The sequence below is a fragment of the Chionomys nivalis genome, chromosome 11 (assembly GCF_950005125.1).
Source record: "Chionomys nivalis chromosome 11, mChiNiv1.1, whole genome shotgun sequence".
Taxonomy (NCBI): domain Eukaryota; kingdom Metazoa; phylum Chordata; class Mammalia; order Rodentia; family Cricetidae; genus Chionomys; species Chionomys nivalis.
Window position 1 is genome coordinate 16,180,126 of NC_080096.1, and position 22,097 is coordinate 16,202,222.

The following is a 22,097-nucleotide window of genomic DNA, read 5'->3' on the forward strand; positions in this document are numbered from 1 at the left end:
TGAGTAAATTGGGAGCATGGGGACCTTGGGGGAGCATTGAAGGGAGAGGGAAGAGGCAGGGAGGGGAGCAGAGAAAAATATGGAGCTCAATAAATATCAATAAAAAATGTATTAAAAAAGAAATGTATTAGCCGGGCGGTGGTGGCGCACGCCTTTAATCCCAGCACTTGGGAGGCAGAGGCAGGTGGATCTCTGTGAGTTCGAGACCAGCCTGGTCTACAAGAGCTAGTTCCAGGACAGGCTCCAAAACCACAGAGAAACCCTGTCTCGAAAAAAAAAAAAAAAAAGAAATGTATTTATCAAAAACATGTATCTCAAAAATAAACAAAGCTGCCCAGACCTGGTAGCCATAGTCCTTTTGTAATATTAGCTAGTTGAGAGGCCAAGGCAGGAGGATTCACAGGTTCAAGACCTTGCCCAGCTACAGAGAGCCCAAAGATAGCCTAGTCAGCTTAGTAAGACAAAGTTTCAAAATAAAAAAAAAGTGTCTTGCCGGGCGGTGGTGGCGCACGCCTTTAATCCCAGCACTCGGGAGGCAGAGGCAGGCGGATCTCTGTGAGTTCGAGACCAGCCTGGTCTACAAGAGCTAGTTCCAGCACAGGCTCCAAAACCACAGAGAAACCCTGTCTCGAAAAAAAAAAAAAAAAAAAAAAGTGTCTTAAGCATGGTGGATCATTCCTATAATCCTAGCACAAAGGAAGCTGAGGCAGGAGGATTGGAAATTGAAAAACCAACCCCATAGGTTGTCCTCTGACCTCCACTCACACACCACAATATTGACATAGACATACACATATACAAAATATCTAAAATTAAAAAATTTCAAGGGGGCAGGGCTGGAGAGAGAACTCAGCTGTTAAGAGCACATACTGCTCTTACAGAGAACCTGAGTTTGGGTCCCAACACCCACATCAGATGGCTCTAACTCCAGCTCCAGGGATTCAATACCTTCTTCTGATCTCCAAGGTTATATTCCTTCATGTGTATACACTGACACACACACATAAAATTTAAAAATAAAATAAATATTTTTATTAAGCTGGGTATATAGCTCAGTGGTGGAGTACCTACCTAGCATTCGTGAGCCCGAAGTTCAATCTCTAATATCACAAAAAAATTAAAATGGTTCCAGATTAATCCCAGGGCAATTTTAAAGAAGCTAAACATTCTTAAGTGGAGTTAAGGTGGGGAAAGCACAAGAATCCTGGTGAGGTGGCTCTACTTACACTACCAGCCCCGAGGAAAGGGAGGCAGACACACAGCGAGAACCCTGGCAAATGAAGTAATGACTTCAGTTTAACCTCAGATCTTTCTTTCCCTTTTTCATTTATGTCATTTAGTCCTATCTCTACTCTTAACAAACTATCTCCAATATATCCGTGTTTATGTGTTCTCACTCATAAGCACACAAGTACACATATATGAGCAAGTCAGTGACATACGAAGGCCAACATGTTGGGTGCCCTGCTCTGTCACCTGCTGCCTTAATTTCTTCATACACTGTCTCTCACTGACCCTGGGAGCTTGCTGTTTTACTGCTAAGCTTTGTGTGTTCTGCTCTCTGTGCTGGGGTTACAGGTGCCAGTGCACACACTCGATTTTCTTCATATGGACGTACACTTAGGTCCTCTTACCCATTGAGTCCTCCAATATAGCCCTTTATTTTTCCACTCAACCCCTAAGCTCATGTCTCAGTAATATTCACACTTAAAATTTTCAATTAAAATTACATCATTTTCCACTATTCCCTTTCCTTCCTCTAATTCCTCCTGTGCCCTGCCCCCTCCCACCTTCTCTCTTACATTCCATTCTTTAAAAAAAGCTTTAACTAGAACTGGGCATGGTGCCACATGCTTATAATCCCAGCACTGAGAAGGTTAAAGCAGGAATGCTTACTACAAGTTTGAGGCCAGCCTGTGCTACACTGAAAATAGCAGGCCACAAAGGGCTACACAGTGAAGACCCAGTCTCAAAAAAAAAACAAAAAACAAAAAAACAAAACAAGGGACCGGAGAGGTGGCTCCAGACAACCACTGGTTACTCCTTCAGAGCACCCAGGTTTGGTTCCCAGCACCTATATGATGGCTCACAACCATGTGTCACTCTAATTCCAGGGGATCCTATGCCCTTTTCTTACTACAAGGCACATATGTGATGCACAGACATACATGCAGGCAAAGCACCCATACACATAAAAACAGTATGATTTGGCTAGGCGATGGTGGCGCACGCCTTTAATCCCAGCACTCGGGAGGCAGAGACAGACAGATCTCTGTGAGTTTGAGGCCAGCCTGGTCTACAAGAGCTAGTTCCAGGACAGGAACCAAAAGCTACGGAGAAACCCTGTCTCGAAAAATAAAAAAATAAAAAAATAAATAAATAAAGTATGATTTGTTTTTTCAAAAGAAACAAATTTTTAAAGTCCTATTAACTCCACTTAACACCTAATAACAGTCATAATTCCAAGTAGATCATATCACTGCCTAATTTACAAGCTTTCAATGGTTCCCAAAAGTTGACAAGATGAAGCCTAAATTCCTCAATATGACTACTGATGGTGTTCACTGCCAAACCGGTTATTAACCTTACCTCCGCACAGTCCATGACTATACCAAACAGGTCTTCTCAGACCCACAATCAGACGCGCTTACCCCAATCTCAGTATCTTTGGTTTGCACTGCCCTAGTCTAAAAAGCATCCTCTTCCTTCTCGCCATCTCAAATCCATCATGTAGAACTTGTTCTAACTGCCTTCGTGAAGTTCTCAGATGACACTGAGTAAACCACAGACTCACTTCCAGACAAATCCGCGGCACACAGGCTTCATTGGACACTCAATGGACTGCCAAAGGACTCAAATGGACATTTTCCATAAGGGGAATTATGCAGTATTTAAAACTGTTTTCCTCTAAGATACCTTTTTCTCTTATCTGCTTTTAATGTTCCATCTTTTATAGTGATATTAGATGCTTCTCATCTTCATGTCCTTATTTGGAAAAAAGGACTCTTGAAATGAGACTGGTTTTTGAGCCACTAGTCTATATACCTCATTTCGGGTTTATCCACAGCTCAATACAGTTAAGGAACGGTTTAAAACTAAACACTGTCGCCCAGTTAGAATTTCAACAGCCATGTGTGGCACTTCTTTTGTCTTTTGTTTGTCCTATATTAACTAGCCCTGGGTTGAACACAAAACCAGTACTATAAATGAAACAGATATATGTAAATCCTGGCTTTTAAAATCTGATGTAACACTAACCAAAACCAGAAGTGAAGTCAGTTCAGTGCCCTCACCTTCTCTCCTCCCCGAACACAAACTGCACATTTCCAGACTATTCCTGTCACCTCACAAGATCACTAACTTCACTCCACTAACCTTTATTTATGAACTAAAATTTTACCCTTGGTTTCTTTTTTTTTTTTAAATATTTATTTATTTATTATGTATACAATATTCTGTCTGTATGCCTGAAGGCCAGAAGAGGGCGCCAGACCTCTTTACAGATGGTTGTGAGCCACCATGTGGTTGCTGGAATTGAACTCAGGACCTTTGGAAGAGCAGGCAATGTTCTTAACCACTGAGCCATCTCTCCAGCCCCTACCCTTGGTTTCTTTAGCATCTCCTCAGTCTCTCTCCCTGATCCTTTAACTGTCTCACTACTTCCCATTTATTTTTTAAATATTTTTTTTCATATTGGGGACTGAAGCTCAGTCATGATAGGCACACACTCCACACCCCAGCACCATATCATGTGTGTGTGTATGTGTTTGTGTGTGTGTCTTAGTTAGGGTTACCTCTGCTGTGACGAAACACCATGACCAAAGGTAACTTGAGGAGGAAAGGGTTTGTTTCTCTTATATACCCTAAATCATAGTCCACTGAGGGAAACTAAGACAGGAATTTAAACCTTGTGGGAACCTAGAGGCATGAGCCATCGAAGAGTGCTGCTTACTGACTTGCTCCTTCCTCAGGGCTTGCTCAGCCTGCTTTCTTATAGAAGCCAGGACCACCAGCTCAAGGGTGCTGCACCTACAACAGGCTGGGCCCTCCCCCATTAAATCACTAAGAAACCGCTCTACAGACTGACCTACAGCCTGATCTTATGGAGGAATTTCTCAGTTAAGATTCCCTCCCCTCAGCTAACTATAGCATGTGTCAAGCTGACATAAAATAGCCAGAACAGTATGTGTATGTGTGTGCTCTTGAGAAATCTGACCAAGCATAGGCCCCCAGCATGCTGAGCAAGCACTCTACTACTGACTGAGCTGCACCCAGTCTCTCAAAATTTTTATAGTTACTTTCAATTGACTTTAGAATCCAACCTCAAAAGGGTTAGTCTAATTATCAGTCAAGTTCCTACAGAAAAGACTTTGAAAATGTCCAATCTTATCGAATTATATTAAGAATATTTCATGCTGCACTACTGTACAGCTATGGCAGAAAGCACAAAAATTAACTGCCTTTAATCTCAGCACTCAGGAGGCAGAGGCAGGCAAATCTTCTTGAGTCAGACTGGTCTACAGAACAAGTTCTAGTACAGCCAGGGTTACACAGAGAAACCCTGTCTCAAAAATCAAAAAAGACTTAACCATCAGTAGACTATAATGTTTCTTTTTGGTTTTTGTTTGAGAAAGGGTCTCCTTACATAGTACAGTCTGGCCTCTAACTCACAAACCACCTGCCCTAGCCTCCTGTTGGGATTACAGTCCTATGTCACCAGGCTTAAAACAGATTTCTATTTATCACTCAATTACAAAATGTCTACTAGATTAATGTGCACCCGGACTCAAAGAATGTACACATTAGAACACCTTTCATACAGAAAGGAAGAATAACTGCCAATAAAGTTTACCTACAGTCTATAGTTTTATTTTTACGTGCACTGGTATTTTGCCTGCATTTATGTGTGTGTGATGGTGCCAGGCTCCCTAGAAACAGAATTACAGACAGTTGTGAGCTGCCAACTATGTGCTGGAAATCGAACCCGGGTCCTCTAGAAGAGCAGCCAGTGCTCTCAAACAGTGAACCATCTCTCCATTCCCCTCGCTTTAAACAGATGTGACTGGTTGAAGATTTTCTTTCTCTTTTTGGGGAGAGTTGGGGTGGGAATATGTATTTGTTTGTGTGGGTATGTGCAAATGGAGGTCAGAAGCCAGCACTGTCTTTCTGCGATTGCTCAACTTTCTCTCTTTTTGAAGATAGTCTATGATTATGTAGCTCTTAGCTGGTCTGGAATTCAGTACACAAACCAAGCTGACCTCGATCTCAGAGATTAGCTTGCCTCTGCCTCCCAGCTACTAGGATTCTTAACAGTGTGTATCACACGTCCAATTTACTTCATTATTTTGAAACAGGGTTTCTCACTGAATTTGCAACTCATGCATTCAGCTGGCCAATAAGCTTCAAGGATCCACCGGTCTCCACCACCCCTGTGCTGGGGTTAACTACACACACTGGGCTTTTACACTGGTGTTGGGGATCCTCAAATCCTTATGCTTGTATGGCAGCCACTTTACCAACTAAGATGTCTCTTCAGCTCCTATTTTGTTTTTTGTTTTATCTGTATATGATTTCTTGTGTATGTATGGATATATATATGCCACAGTATGTATGTGGAGGTCTGAGGGCAACCTCAGATGTAAGACCTTTTACCTTGTTTGAAACACAGTCTCATTTGCTCATCAGAATCTGCTGGCAAGCATCTAGGGACTCTCCTATCTCTGCCTCCTATCTTGTACAGGCTTCATACAGGTTCTGGAGATCTGAACTCAGGTCCTCACACTTGTGTGACAAGTGCCTTACCCACTGAGATGTCTCCTAGTCCTATTTTTTTGTTTGAGACATGGCCTTGTCATATAGCCCAAGCTAGCCTTTAAACTATGATCCCCATTTCAGCCTCAACTCTAATCCCAGTTTTGAGATTACAGGCATGTATCACAACATCCAAGGGCTCAGAATTTTCATTATCAACAGAACCAATAAAATATTGATCAAAAAAAAAAAAAATATATATATATATATATATAAAAACACAAGCCGGGCAGTGGTTGCACATGCCTTTAATCCCCAGCACTTGGAAGGCAGAGGAAAGTGGATCTCTGTGAGTTTGAGGCCAGCCTGGTCTACAGAGAGAGAGTTCCAGGACAGTCAGGGCAGTTACACAGAGAAACCCTGTCTCAAAATATCAAATAATAATGATAATCCAAATAGGATAATACCTGGAATCTCATTTTAGTTATCCAATCAGAACATCTTATACAAGCACAGACCAACCACCTTTCCCAGTAGAAACTCTGCTTAGTTCTTCACCTGTAATGTTGTTGTTGTTGGTTTTTTTTTTTTTTTTTTTTTTTTTTTTTTTGGTTTTTCAAGACAATGTTCCTCTGTAGCTTTGGAGCCTATCCTGGAACTAGCTCTTGTAGACCAGGCTGGCCTCGAACTCACAGAGATCCGCCTACCTCTGCATCCTGAGTGCTGGGATTAAAGACGTGCACCACCACCACCCGGCTGCAATGGGTTTCAAAGGAGCTTGTGCCTTATGGCACCATGACTGAACTTCCGAACTTTCATATAAGAACAGTCTATTACTTGATGCGCTTGGTGCATTCCTACCTTTTGGATTAAAGAAAATACTATGTAGAATTCTAGTTTTAAAAAGGGATCCATATTAATAAGCCTAAGATATTAAAATTGCTACCTATGCATAAGCAGTTTTGATGATGTTCAATTATCAAAAACTCTACTGAAAGCAAATGTAGTGATGGATGGAGTAAAGCATGCCTGTGACCCCAGCATTTAGAAAGCGGGGGCACACTGGAGCCCAGCCTGGGTTAAGCTGCTGTTGTATGAGTGTGGGTTCCTCAGCACCCACATTAACGTTGAGGTTACCCCAGCCCAAGCAGAAGGGAGACTAGCAGATCCCAAAAGCTGCTGACCAGTCTAGCCAATCACTGAGCACCATCTTCAGTAAGAGAACTTGTCTCAAAACTAAGGTGGATTATGGAGGAAGATACCCTATGCCGCGCATGACAAATGCACACACACAAAAACACCCTCTACTGAGAACCTACTATGTATGGTGCTCAATGAAATAATCAGAGGGTATTAAACAACACAACTTCTGAACACAAATTTCTTATCAAATCAGGCAACTAAGATATAGGCTAGCATGGGAGTTATAACAATGGCTCAGCAGTTAAGAATGTTAGCTGCTCTTCCAGAAAATCAAAGTAGCACAGGTCTTTAATTCCAGCACTCAGGAGGCAGAGGCAGTCAGAAAAACCCTGTCTCAGAAAAATTTTTAAAAAGTGTGTGTGTGCATAAATTAACCAAAAATATGACAAGTATTATAAGCTGTAAGTTTTTTTGAAAGGGCCAGCAAGATGACTACATGGGTAAAGGTTTCTGCTGCCAAGCCTGGTGACCTGAATTAGAACCCCCAAATCCACATAAAGGTGGAAGGAGAGAGCTGACTCTGCACCTCCACAAAGCTGCCCTTTGACCTCTACACATGCACTGTGACATTCCTACATACACACATCACACAATCGGACCAGCATACAAGACATACATAATAAATAAGTGATTTGGATTTTTTTTTTAAAGAGGAACAGCAAAATGGGTACAGGGAGTTGCTAAGTCTGAGTTTGCTCCCCAGAACCCAAGGACATAAATATACCCCCAAGTTGTTCTCTGGTCTCCGTACATATACTGTGATATGTAGGTGCATGCACACACATACATAATATATGTAATTTTTTTTATTTTGTTTTTTGAGACAGAGTATCACTATGTAACTCTGGCCATCCTGGAACTCACTATGCAGACCAGGCTGGCCTTGAACTCACAAGATCCACCTGCCTCTGCCTCCCAAGTATTGCAATTAAAAGTGTGCACTACCCAGTTAATAAATGCAATCTTTAAAAAGGGAGCAGGGGGAGAGCAGTGGCGCACGCCTTTAATTCCAGCACTCGGGAGGCAGAGGCAGGCAGATCTCGGAGTTTGAGGCTAGCCTCATCTACGAGTTTTCCAGGACAGTCAGGGCTATACAGATAAATGGGGGGGATATTTTTGAGAAAGAAGCTTTTGATTCAACAAGATATTAGGATTAAGACAAGCCAATATGATTTTCCAAGAACATAAGGAATATCAATAACAATACCATACAGAAAAGGTATTTTTTACTTTTATTACATTTTTATTACTTTGTATATATGTATGTGCTCATACATATATATGTGTGCATGTTACAGCAGACATGTGGAGGTCAAAGGACAACTTTTAAGAATCATTTCTCGCCTTCCACCACGTGGGTCTTACCACATGGGTCTCTAAGACCAAACTCAGCTGTTAGGCTTGGTGGTAAACACTTTACCTGCTGAACCATCTCACCAGCACAGGAGACAAAAAATTTACGAAAGCAAAGTCAAGATAACACCAATTAGAAGAAACAGCTGATTAACCCTACCCCACTCCCCCAGATAGGGTTTTTCTCTGTGTAGCTTAGTCCTGGCCGTCCTGGAACTCGACCAGGCTGGGCTCAAATTCAGAGATCCACCTGCCCCTGCCTCCCGAGTGCTAGGATTAAAGGTGTGTATCACCACTGCCTGGTGATACAGCTGATTCTTAATAGATGAAAAACATCTAAAGAGTAAAACAACGTGAGAGAAAAAAAACACAAAAGATGACACAAACAAAGGTGCTATATATGGAATATAATCATTAAATATTTATTAAATACCTGCTACATGTCACATTGTGCTAGGTATTAGGAATGCATATATTCGAGAACAAAACAAATGACGTCTTTGCTCCTATGGAGTGTAGTAGGAAAACAGATAATAATCATGCAAGCAGGTATATCATTATAAATCATAATAGGTCCAATGGAAAAAAAAAGCAACAGAAGCCAATAATAGGGAATAACGGGAAGGGACTAGGCAAGACAGGGTGATGAGAAGTATCTCTGATACTCAACATAAGCTTAGGCACTTGGGAGGCAGAAGCAGGTGGATCTGTGAGTTTGATGGCAGCAAAGGAAATTCCAGGATAGCCAGAAGCCAGAGTAACAGAGTGACTCTCCCAGAGGAGAGAGGGGATAAAGTCCATGTAATAACAATTTAAGAGGATAAAAAGAGCTGCAGCTAGATAATCATGAGGACCAGAGTTCAGATCCCAGTACTAACTTAAAAAGGTTTCACAGCACACACCTGTAACTCGAGCCCCAAGAGACCAACACCTTATTTTGGCCTTTGTACAATTCGTATGGACACACACACACACACTCACAAAATTTTCTTTCTCAAACATACAAAGATAAACAAGTCTTTACAAAGAAGAGAGCAAGGTCAGCCTGGTTGACAGAGTAAGTTTAAGTTTAAAGCCTGGCAATTTAAACACTGTTTCAAAATACAAGGTGAGGTCATGTTCAATCCCTACCACAAACAAAACAAAAAGGAAAAGGAATGGTAGGTTTTTAAAGTTTTGTGCAAGCTTTTAAGAACACACGTTTAAAAACATGACTTGTCCAGGGCATGGTGATACATACATATCTATAGTTCTATAATTCTAGTACTCAGGCAACTGAAGCAGGAGAATAGTCGTGAGTTCAAGGCCAGTCTGGGATACACAGCAAGTTCAAGGCTAGTCGGAGCTGCAGCGAGAGAGACAGAGACAGAAGAAAAAATTGGCAGAGCATTTACTTAGCACATATAAGGCCCTGAATTCAATCCCCTGCAACACACACACACACAGACATACCCAACATGCACACACTAATAAGTACTTCCTCAGCTACACAGGGAGTCTGAGGCCTGGGCTATATGAGACCCTGTCTCAAAATTCAAATAAATAAGACTGTCCAGAAAAAAAAGAGAGAAGTGCACAGACCAAGTATGAAGTTCTTAAATAACAAACTAAAGTGACAGTAACTTTGGATCAAATACAAAGAGGAGGAGTGGCCCAAACAGTAAACAAATACAAAATACTATACTTAAAAAAAAATAAATGCTAAGTATGGAAGGAAAATGAACTACTAATTCTTTGGCATTGAAGTGGCATCTCTAGGAACTACGAGAATAGATGGACACAGCAGCAGCATGCCTACCTACACACTGCAGCTCCGATTTTGATATGGTATGTTCAAGTTTGTTCTTTTAAGCTGCACCCAATACACCAAAGTGTAATGAAATAAAGATTCAACCTGCCTGACCTCAAATATATAGTCTGCCCCTCACAAGGTCTGACAGTAACTGCTCTGAGCTCAGCTCCCTCATATATAAAATGAGGATAATAACTACTTCATAACCATGAAGTAAGCTACTATAATTTTCTCCCTACAGTCACCCAAAATGTTGAGTAGTCTGGAGGGTATTTTAATTTAATTATTATTTCCTAATAGTATATGGAGGGAGGACCACTGGTTAATGCTAACAGAAGTTTCTATTCTCAGAGAAATTCACAGATGGAAATGGAAAGTTGTACAACAGAAATAAAATGGGGGAGGGGGGTGTGAAGTAGAAATGTGGCTTCTTCTAAATTCTAGAAGCTCTGCAAGGAAGGCTTCAGCATTTCCTAATAAGAGAAACTTGAGCTAAAAGCAATTTGAGTCAAATTCAATGACTCAAGAAAGTGTAAAAAAAAAAAAAAAAAAAAAAAAAAAAAATCACCAGATATCTTCCTAGCAAGCCACAGCTTCTACCCAGTGTATCCTCCTTTTTGTGTGATGCTGGCTAAAATAAATCAGAGATCAGCAAGAAGGGTAAATTGGCTACAGGTGGGAAGGGAACTCTCAACCATTTCACAGCATCCCTACCCTTAAGCATTTGTGGGCATGTTATGCAAATTATAACATTTTAAGCATTTATTATGTATACAAGCTACATTTCAAAGGAAAACAAAAAGGTTTACTCTTAATAAAACGTTAAATATTAATTTTAGCGAAAAGAAATCCTTTTGCCTAGAAGTAACTAAAATCTACTTCCTCCCAAACGTAGTCATCACTTCCTCTCTTATGTGCACTATTAACTATGTAAAATTTCCTTATTTCCTACCAAGTTGGCATACAGACTCCCTAGCATTCATTCTGATCTCCCAGCATAAAATCTAAGCACAGAAACCTCCTAATCTTCCTCGGAGTCAATCTGTTACCAATTCCTTAAAGAAAAGTTTAATAGCCGGGCATTGGTGGCGCACGCCTTTAATCCCAGCACTTGGGAGGCAGAAGCAGGCGGATCTCTGTGAGTTCGAGACCAGCCTGGTCTACAAGAGCTAGTTCCAGGACAGGCTCCAAAAACCACAGAGAAACCCTGTCTCGAAAAACAAAAAAAAACAAACAAACAAAAAAAAGTTTAATAAAGGTAGTAGTGACTTCTTCACAACTATACAACACTGTACCTTTGCCAAAGCTCAAACTATATACCTAACGCTGGCCAATTTTATCACATACAAATTATATATCAATAACATATACATTCACTCAGCAAATAAATTTATTGAGTGTCTAATATGTGCACCAAAATTTATAACAAATTTTTCAGGTTGGATTATCTGAGTCCTACAAGTAGCATACTTTACTAAGTTGATACTGTCCCAAAACTGTTATATAAAAATGTTTCAATTTCTGGATCATGAATGTCACCCTCAATGGTGGCCCCTACTGCAGGATCATCACCACCTTTCTACCAGCTTCCATTACAGAGATGAAATGTATGACTGACTTAGTTCAACCATTGTTTTAATACAAATGTTTCCAACATAAGCAAAGCATTAAGAACCTACTGCATACAACACACATTTTTATGTAGTCTTTGTACCAAATTTTCTTTTCTTTTCTTTTCTTTTTTGTTTTTTCGAGACAGGGTTTCTTTCTCTGTGGCTTTAGAGCCTGTCCAGGAGCTAGCTCTTGTAGACCAGGCTGGCCTCAAACTCACAGAGATCCGCCTGCCTCTGCCTCCCGAGTGCTGATACACCACCTGGCTTGTACCAAAACATTATCACACCTCCAGCACATATTGACATTACTCTAGGGTCCAACTGTATGTGACCCAGTGGGCTGACTCAAAGATCTAGAAATCAAGTTTTTTTTGTTTCCCAAGACAGCATACAATTGAAAGTAAATGTGGAGCAAACATGGTTTCAAATTCCAGAGCCACTTCTTACTGGTTATATGCATGGGCTTGGAATAGTCACTTGTAAGTTCTGACCTTCAGTTTGCTCAACTAGCACTTCACTGATTTGTAGAGTCCATATAATATACTCTCCGCCTAGCAAGATTACTGAATAGCAACTCAACATTATTTGTTACCTTTCTTGGTCTTCAGACTAAAAAAAAAAAAATCAGGAAGGCTAGTTAACAATAACAATCCATGTTATAGGAGATAAAGGAGAGAGGGCAAAACGTTTAAGAGCCTTCCTTGCTCTTCCAGTAGACCAAAGTTCAGCTTCCAGCACATATGTCAGGCAGTTCAGAACCATAACTGCCTATAACTCTAACTCTTGGGGGATCAGGCCTTAGAGAGCACTTGAACTCATGTGAGCATTCCCATGCACAGGCACACAATTAAAAACAAATAAATCTTTTTAAAATCCATGTCACTAATGGATGGTCAGCTGTGAACCTATACTTCCTGCCTTCACAGCCCAATTCATCCCTTACCCATCCCACTATTTCTAGCTTTTCAAACTTGAGTTGCTATGTTTAGAAAAGTGATTTAATTTTAGAAACCTGGAAAATTCTTCTGAGTAAATTGAGCAAAACCTTAATCTGCCCCAGGGGGAAAGTCTGTGCAAAACAATTATTTCTAACAAGAGAAGAATTTTCTATGGGGGTTATAGACTTTAACCATACAAATGCCACCAAAACTGCACACACACAGTGACAGAAAGCAATCTGGAACACTGCAGATTTTCCAAAAGGAAATACTCTCCCCTCATCTAGGGTTGCTAAATCTTCTAGGTGATCTGAATTCTTCCCGGCTGTCACTAGTCCAGATCCTTAAACCAGAACCACAGCAGTTGGTAAGACGAAATACCCTGGACAAACCCCACTTCTCAAAAATATCCCCCGGCTCGGCAGGGAGGTCCAGAAGGTATTTGCTCCTCGATGGACAGAAAAGCCACCACGAGGCGCTCAGAAGCCCAATCCTGTCCCCCAAGGTCATTCAAGTCAGTGAAGACGGGGCGACGGAGAATCTGCAAGCTTCCCGATAAAGAACACTGCGGAGATTTTTTTTTTTTTTTGAGGTGTGTGAAGGGGGATGGGGGGTGCCTGCTCTCTTCCCCTCTCCCACCCCGAAGTGTGAGCACCCGCCTCGGCATTTCCGAAACAAGCCACAACAAGCTCTGCAGTGTTAGGAAAGGGGCTGACGCGATGAAGAAACAGATGCTCCGAAGCAAGATGGGTCTCTCTCGGGCCGCGGAGGCTCCGGCGAGGTAATTAGCCCAAACCGCAGGCACCTCGGAGAGGTCCCCACCGGGCTCCGGGCTGCGGAACCCCCCAGCCCCACCGTGCCCGGGACGCCGGCTTTCCCCTCGCTCGTCGCCCCGCCAGCCGCAGGCCAAAAGCGGCTCCCGAAACCGCACTTCATTCCTGCGCTTCGGGAAGCCATGGCTCCCTTCCCCGGCGGGCCGCGCGCTGCGGAAAAAGTTCACCGCGGCGGCGGGAGGGGGCCGGCGGCTGCCCGAGTGCCCCTGCAGATTCCACCATTAATTAGTCCCCGGGACTGCCGACTGGCAACTTAAACAAAGCGAATGCCTCGAATTCCTTCCCGGGCCGCGGCGGTCTGGCCGCGAGCGAGACGGAGCAGCGCGCCCCGCCGGCGGGAGCCGCGCGGGCCGCAGTCCCGGCCGACAGCTGCGGACGCCCCGGGGCCGCCACGGGCCTCTCTCGCCGCGTCCCCCGCGCGCCCGCCGCGTCCCGCACACCGGCCGCGGCCCTTCCTGTCCGCTCACTTCCTTCCTCCCCGCCCGCCGCCCCGCCGAGCCCGGCGAGGACCCCGACGCCTCCGCGGGCCGCCGCGGCCGCACTTGCCCTCACCCGGCGTCTCCTCAGTCTCCTCAGAAACGTCCCTCCCCCTCCTCGAGAGAGGGAAAAAAAATCTCCGGAGTCTCTCTCTCTCCCTCCCTCTCCCTCCCTCCCTCTCACTCTCCCTCCAACTCCGGCCACACTCTCCCGGGCTGGCCCACCGGAGACCTCCCCTTCCCGGCTCCGCTTCCACAAGCCGCGCGCACTCCCCACCGCCCCGGGACACCCCGGCCGAGCACTCCCCGCCACACAAGCCGAGCCTTCGGGCCGCCCGCCTGGCCGCGCTCCCGCCGCCGCCTCACCTCTGCAGCTCCGGCCCGCGCTCCCGCCGCCGAAAGATCCGGCGCTTCGCTACCAGCGGCCGGCGCCTGCTCCGGCTCCCCGAGACTGACAATGAGGGGCGGGGCCTGGTGTGGCGTCAGCGTTCCGGGGGCGGGGCGAGGTCGATGTCACGCCCCTAGGCCTTTCTTTGGGCCCTCCCACTTCCAAACCCAGAGGGTTTGAATTCAGCCAAGTTTTCTTTGCCTTCCTCGGTAGGTGCTGGGCTCCCAAGGAAACCTGACTTGGAAGGCGAGACCAAATTCAAAAGGGACGCTCTTAGAGATGTTCAGAGGGTGCCGTGAGACCATCCATACAAAGAGATTAGCACAGAGCCTGAAATCGCTCCACAACCACCACTCCTACTTAGGGAGTGTGGAGAAGGAACTGGACATGGCTCAGAGGTCATGAGTTCTAGTCCCACTAACTCCACATTCATTCCTCGTGAGCTGCCAGGAAAAGTCCTTTCCTATCTATAGTCCCTACTTTCACCTTCTTTCAAATGGGAATCGACAGTGGCCAGATGGTCTCAAAAAGTCCCACCAACGCCTTCCAAGTGCAAAGAACGAGGGCCCAGAGAAGGGTCAAAGGACTTCGAAGGTAGCCCAGGACCCACAGCCAGCAGAGTACAGGCCCACAGTCAGAGACATTCTCTCTGTGGACGCCCTCCCACGCGCTGGCACCCAGCAGCCTGCACAAGCCGGGACACAGATGGACTAGAGGCTGCTTCTGCTCTAACTGCGGCAGTATGGTTTGGTCTCTGGAGACGCCTCTTGTGTAAGCTCTTTATTGCCTATGGAACAAAGGCCAAATCCGTGGCCTGGTATGCTCGCTTCCTACCTTCATACACACACTCTCCAAGGTTTACCAAAACTTCCCTCGGGCACACCCACTGCTTTCCCACATCTGGCCTTTTTGCTCATGCTCTCTCCTTGTCACCTCATCTCCTGTGGATGTCCTCCTGGTTTCCTCCAGGCAAAAGCCTAATGGCATTGGCTTGAGCTCTCACAGGACCACGGACACATCGACACATCGTAACTTGTATCCTGTTGACCTCCAGCTGGGTGTGGTGGTGGCACATGCCTACAGTCCCAACACTCAGGAAGCAGGTGCATTACTAGTTTGAGACAAACTGGGCTAAGACAAAGAGAACGTGCCTTTAAAAAAAAAAATGATGCCAGTCATGGCCAATGCACACTGATAGACAAATGCTGAAGCAGACGTAAAAGGAGGGTCACGAGTCTGAGCTTAGCCTGGACTACCCTTTGGGGATGGGGCTAGAATTCCGTGGGTAGAGTGCTTGTCTAGAATGTCCAGTGCTCTGGCTGGAATCACCGGCACCGCATAGACTGATGTGGTAACACTTATCTGTCATTCCAGCACTCAGGAAGTAGAGACAGGAAAAGCAGAAAGTCAAATTCAAAGCTGGGCATAGTGGCCAATGCCTTTAATCCCAGCACTTGGGAAGCAGAGGCAGGTGGATCTCTGTGGGTTTGAGGCCAGCTTGATCTAGATAGTGAGTTCCAGGACAGCCAGAGCTACGTAGTGAAAACCTGTCCAAAAAAATTCAAGTTCAGGACTGGAGAGATTTCCCAGTGGTTAGAGTATTTTGCAGAGGACTCAGGTTCAGTTCCCAGCACCCACATGGCAGCTCACAACAATCTGTAACTCCAGTTCCAGAGGATCTAATGCCCTTTTCTAGTCTTTGCAGGCACCAGGCACTTACATACATGGTACACATACATACATGTAAGCAAAACATTCATTCACATAAAAAATTATTAATTTTTTATGTTGTCTTGGGGTTTTTTGAGACAGGATTTCTCTGTGTAGTCATGACTGTCCTGGAACTTGATCTGTAGACCAGGCTAGCCTGGAACTCAGATAACTGTCCACCTCTGCCCCCAGAGTGCTGGGACTGAAAATAATAAAGTTTTTAAATTAAAATTAAGCTCATCCTCAGCAACATAGTGAGTTTGATGTCATTCTGGGCTACAAAACACCCTGTCTTTAAATAAAAATAAATAAATAAAATGTCCTATTTGTTTCTTAGTTATTTCTGGCCATGTTTGTGGAACTCAGGTTGTGATGCCACAAACCCATTTCCCAGCTCATAGGAGTTTACTAAAGCCTCAGTCCCTTCATCCGTGAAATGAGAATAATTACAAGGTCCTGGTGTTATTTGTTTACTCTGGATTTGGCAAGACAGCTCAGTAGTAGAGCACTTGCCTATCTAGCACAAAGTCCTGGGTTCAGTTCCTAGCACCAAAAGCTTAATTCATCAATTAAATGTGGTAAGTCGAGCAGAGTGATACATGCCTGTAATGTCAACACTTGGGAAGGACTGCTTGTGTCTCGCCTGGGCCACACAGCGAGATGCTGTTTCAGGAAATCAGCAAGCAAAATAAGTGTGATATTACATAGAAAACACCAGGCACAGCGTGGTTATAACTCTTATTTTCAAAATGATCACTGTCGGTGATATTTCCAGCTTCTAACATCACATCCTTGTGATGATTCACCCAGTCACCAGATGTGTGGTACAGGCCGGTAATCCCAGGAGTTCAAGGCCAGACTGGGCCATATGACATTGTTAAGACCCTGTCTCAAAAAAAGAAAAGAGAGAGAGGGGGGGAGAGGGAGGGGGAGGGGGAGGAGGAGAGGGGGAGGGAGAGGAGAAGAGAGGAGAGGAGAGGAGAGGAGAGAAGAGGAGAGAAAAGAACCCACCTGATCATTTCACAGGGGAGGACCTCAAGGGGTTGACATAAGGAAGAGGTTTAATGAAAGTGGCCTTTAGAACAGGAACCAGTTCCCCAATCACCAGCCCCCAGGTGGATTCTGCAGGCCCCAGGGCATCAGTCTTGGCACGCCTCCCAGTTGACAGCTGCAAGTTCTCTTTGCAGGTTCTTGTAGCAGAGTGACCTGTTTCTGCTCTGTGCCTACTCACAGAGAGATGGATATGTATTAGGCTGCCCTTGGCTGCCCCCTGGTCTTCCAAAAGAACCACGGCAAGGCCCCAGGCATTTCCCAAACCCCAGTCTGTGGGAAGAGGGGAAGGGCTTTTGGACTTCTGATTAATTTCCTGTGTTGCAGATAGACAAATAAATGTCCTGAAATGCCTGGGCTGGTCCCCAGGGGCCCCTAAAAATTGTGGTTTATTTTTAGAACTAGGAGATTCAAAACTGCTACTTCCCATAAAAAGCATGGTCACAGAATTGTTTCAGACACAGAGAGGGCCTTTCCTGTGTCCCTCTATCTGCTAACGCTGACTTCAGACACTGCTAATATTCACTCAGAAAGGAGAAACCCAGAATAAACAGGGGAGGGTGTGGAGGTCTCTGAAGTGTGCGTGATCCCACCAATCACTAGCTCATTCGAGGCAAAAGCTTTGGAATGAGACAGTTCAGGAGTCAAATTATAACGCCACCAGTTATCAGTTATGAAACCTCAGACTTGCACATCTCTGCACCCCAGTTTCTCATCTGCAAAACGAAAATAATAATAGTGCCTACCTCCCGCCATGGCTGTTACGGACTGAATGAAATAGTGTGTGGAAGAACGCAAAAGGTCAGTGCTCAGTTCATGCCTGAAAATGGTAGTCGGGTGTGTGTGTGTGTGTGTGTATGTGTGTATGTGTGTATGTGTGTGTATGTGTGTGTGTGTGTATGTGTGTGTATGTGTGTGTATGTGTGTGTATGTGTATGTGTGTGTATGTGTGTATGTGTGTATGTATGTGTGTGTATGTGTATGTGTGTGTATGTGTATGTGTGTGTATGTGTGTGTATGTATGTGTGTATGTGTATGTGTGTATGTGTGTATGTGTGTGTATGTGCATGTGTGTATGTGTGTGTATGTGTATGTGTGTGTATGTGTGTGTATGTGTGTGTATGTGTGTGTATGTGTGTGTATGCGCACACGCGCTCAAGCGCTCATGAATGTTATTGAGAACAGAACCCAGGGCTTCATGCACGCTAGGCAAGGGCTCTACTATTGAGCTACATCCCTAGCCTGCTGCTACTGTCTCACCAAGTCCTTCCAGTAAATCCTCCATGTGCTGTCCTCTGGGCTGGAAAGACTCAACAACAGTCCTGCCCTTGAGGAACCCTTAGTAGAATGAACAAGGTGGGGTAGATGTCTGCTGAGTGTTCTCAACAACGAATCACAAGTCATGGAATCAGAGGTGTGGTGTACGTGAGGCCTGCACTTTATAGTGTATGCTTAGTCTACATATAGGGGAAAATCCCGAGGCAGGAAGAAAACACGAGAAGGACTTTCACCCTTGTTTTGTTTTTTTTTGTTTTTTTTTTTTAAGTTATTTCCAACTTTTCACTCTTTTTTTTTTCATTTTGTTACTTTTTTATTATGTATATACACACCAGAAGAGGGCACCAGATCTCATTACAGATGGTTGTGAGCCATCATGTGGTTGCTGGGAATTGAACTCAGGACCTCTGGAAGAACAGTCAGTGCTCTTAACCTCTGAGCTATCTCTCCAGCCCCCTCACCCTTGTTTTCGTTCTTTTGCTTTTCCTGTGTGCGTGTAGGAACTTTCCAACTAAATGCCGAGGGGGAGAAAGTGGGTGAAAATACAGCCGCAAGACACATCTGTAGAGGGGGTCTGTGCCAGCTGTGTACAGTGCCACAGGAAGTCCCAAAGGTAGCTGGGTGTGGCACCACACGCCTATAATTCCAGCACTCCAGAGGCAAAGGCAGGAGGATCAACTCAAAGACAGACTAGGCACAAAAGACCCCTTTCCTAAAACAAAGAAATAAAAGTTCTGCAAACTCCATCTCATTTCCTGTGGGGTTCCGGTAAACATTTCTAAAGATGGAATTCTTTGCCCAAGACACAAGATCCCAGCAACCATATATTCATTCATTCACAATAAAAGCTTCAACCCAGAGAAAACCTAAGATTTGAACTTTAGGAGCTGGGGCCACACCTCCACGGTAGAGCACATACTGAGCCTTTGTGAGGCCTGCCTGGGATTTGATGCATGACAGACATACAAGTATTGGGGGAGGGGGGTGCATGACTAGGGAAGGGCACAAATCCTCAGCTTACCGCTTACCAACTTCAGTCTCGACTCAGTCCATCAATTCAAATATTAGTCCCTTCTGACAACATCCTCAAAGGCACACCTAGGAAAGATCTGGGACTCCAGTACCCCAGACACACTGACACATAAAAATTAGCCCTTACACTGTGGGATGTCCCTTCCTCCCTCCCAAAGAATAGCAAGCTGTCAGCTCTTGTGTGTGGCGTGCCTAAACTTGCACTTTCATTTTCCCTCAGTGTTATCTCCCTGCCATTTAATTTTTTTTACAAGCAGCACGTATTCCTCTGTCATCAGAAAATAAGGCAATAAAAGCATATATAAAAAGAATGTTATCCAAGCTAGAGTTGGCTCACCTTTGTTGGTTCACAAACAGTAAATTATAACGCAATAATGAATGAGGCTGGGAGCAAAGTCTCACAGGAATCGTGGAAAGTGAGAGTGGGGAGGAATAAAATCACCCTCCATCTGCCTGCCAGCCTCCAAATTGCATGGTTTATGTCCTCATGTCCCAGGGCCCCCACCGCTACACCCATTTCACTGTTCTACCTACAAGCACCTTATGGACCCTTTTCGCATAAACTAAGAATCGCCGTGAGTGATGAGGGCTCTGGCCCCACTGTCTCACAAGGCTACAGGAAGCCTTTATTGCTCTTTTTAGGAAAACAAGGCTTAGAGGAAGAGCAAGTCAGAGAGGCAGAGTTAGTTATCTAAAATCACACATTTACTTGGACCAAAACCAAGAGCGGAGCTAAACCAATGGCTGGGTCCTTGAGGTTGAGGACATAGCTCATGGTAGATGGTTAGAGTGCACCAGGTTTGGAATCCATCCTCAGCACAACTACCCGCCTCCAAACAGGCAGGAGAGATTGAAAAAGTTACTAAATTCTTCATCAATTCCCCCACCTCCGTAGGATAAAAACATACAAAGACATTTTATGCAAATTAAGTACTCTGTATGTTGGGGTGGAAAAGAAATCCATTATCCCAGCCCTCTAGGGACTGGATGTCACTCATCTCTGGCTCTCCCACTGCCCACCTCTACCAGCATTTATCTCCAGGGCTGTTTAACCCCTGTTAGCACATACTTAGGACCATCTTCCTTGCACAAACCCGTTTCATTCCCCTCCCCACCCAGTCTGGGACCTCCTTGAAGACAGGAACGATGCTGATTCATCCCTGGTGCTTTTTCTACCCTTAATGCAGCATCTGGCACGCACGTCTCCATTCCTTCGCTCTTTATTTATTTCACAACAAATGGCTGAGTGTTTAACACGTGTCAAGGCTACACAGTCTGCCCTTTAGCAAAAGTCCCTATCTTCCTGAACTTTGGGACTTCTGAGGTGGAGAGACGGGCAACGAATACAATCCTTTAATGATATTAGCACTAAATATCTCACAAGGAATCAGGCCATATGCTATGTGGGATAGAGGGACACCAAGTGGGGACCCAACGGAGTCTTGGAGAGCTGGAAGACTCCTTTAAGAGGACATGGGTTGGAAGCACAGAGAAGTTAAGGAACCTACTTGAGATCACACAGCTAGGAAGGGGGAAAGCTGGGACATAAGCTGGAGAATGACTGATTCCAATGACAGTGCTATACTAGAAAGCACCGCCCTTTTATGTCCTCCATTTTTTTTTCTTCCTTGTAATTAGTGAAAAGGGATCGTGGTCTGTCCATCACAGTAGCCTCCAGCTCCAGAACTGTTTTTGAGGTCTCCGCCCATCAAGAAACTAAACCTCTGGGCACCAAGAACAAAGTTAAGACTCAAAAAGACACCCGGAGTCTAACTCCAGCAGGTTCAGCAATTTTCTAGCTGTATTACGGACCACTCACCTACACACCCTCAGCATGTCGCCCCCTCCACGAGAGCACTGGGCGGGAGCCCTCCCTCCCTGCGCCCCGGCAGGCGCAGTGGAGGCTGCAGGATCCCAGCCACGCGGCTGCCGCACTGGCGCAGGGCTGGGGCTGCGGCAAGGGCGCGCAGCGGCGGTGACAGCTCGCTGCAGCCTGGGACGCCGCGCAGCAGCAGCTCCGGCTTTTCCCACCCACGGGCAGGGCGTTCCCGCCAGCCAGCTTCCTGCAGCCGAAGGCCGGGGCGGAGGGCCCCGGGGCCTGGCAGGCCGGGTTCCTGGCTTTCTCTGCGTTTCCTGAGCCGGACGACCGGGGGATGGGACCCGCGGCGCAAAGCTCCTTCCCCGGAACGCGGCCAGGAAGTCCGCGTCCTTGCGAACTCCGGGTCCTCCTCTGCCGGGAACGCGCCGGGAGGGGGGTGGTGTTCGGTGACAGTCCTTGCACCGGGGCGGGAGGCCACACACTTATCCCAAGGAGGCAGGGCCCACGGTGCGGCCAGATTCCAACCTTCTGATGTCAGCCTGTTAACTCCATCCTTCGGAGGAGAACACGGATGAGAACACCGAGGCTGACAAACGAAGGACAAGCGCCAGGTTGCGCGTGAGATCCGAGAAGAGAACAACTTATAGGACGCACTGGACCTCAAGCCGTCCAGTTTATCACAACAGACTTTACCCACTGGGCCAGGAATGGAACAACCAGAGGTCACGTGGGCTCTTCATCACACCGCAGGCTAGGAATTTGACTTCAGGCTCCCGTTTCCAGACCTCAGGCCATTCCATTCATTACACTGCCTCCTCGCTCTAGTTCAGTAACCCAGAAAGCTGGGACCTTATGTCATTT

The 22,097-nt window shown here is 45.3% G+C and overlaps 1 protein-coding gene across 3 annotated transcripts in view; it reads right to left on the minus strand.

The window, feature by feature from the left end:
* Positions 1–21,447, minus strand: part of Luzp1 (leucine zipper protein 1) — a 78,336-nt gene extending 56,889 nt beyond the window's left edge. For 2 of the 3 annotated variants that reach the window (XM_057784209.1, XM_057784211.1), the window contains exon 1: positions 14,326–14,416. The gene's annotated coding sequence lies outside the window, so the exon portion shown is untranslated. Of the gene's footprint in view, positions 1–14,325; positions 14,417–21,236 lie in introns of those variants that run through there. The other variant, XM_057784210.1, reaches the window with a different exon arrangement.
* Positions 21,448–22,097: the final 650 nt, after the last annotated feature.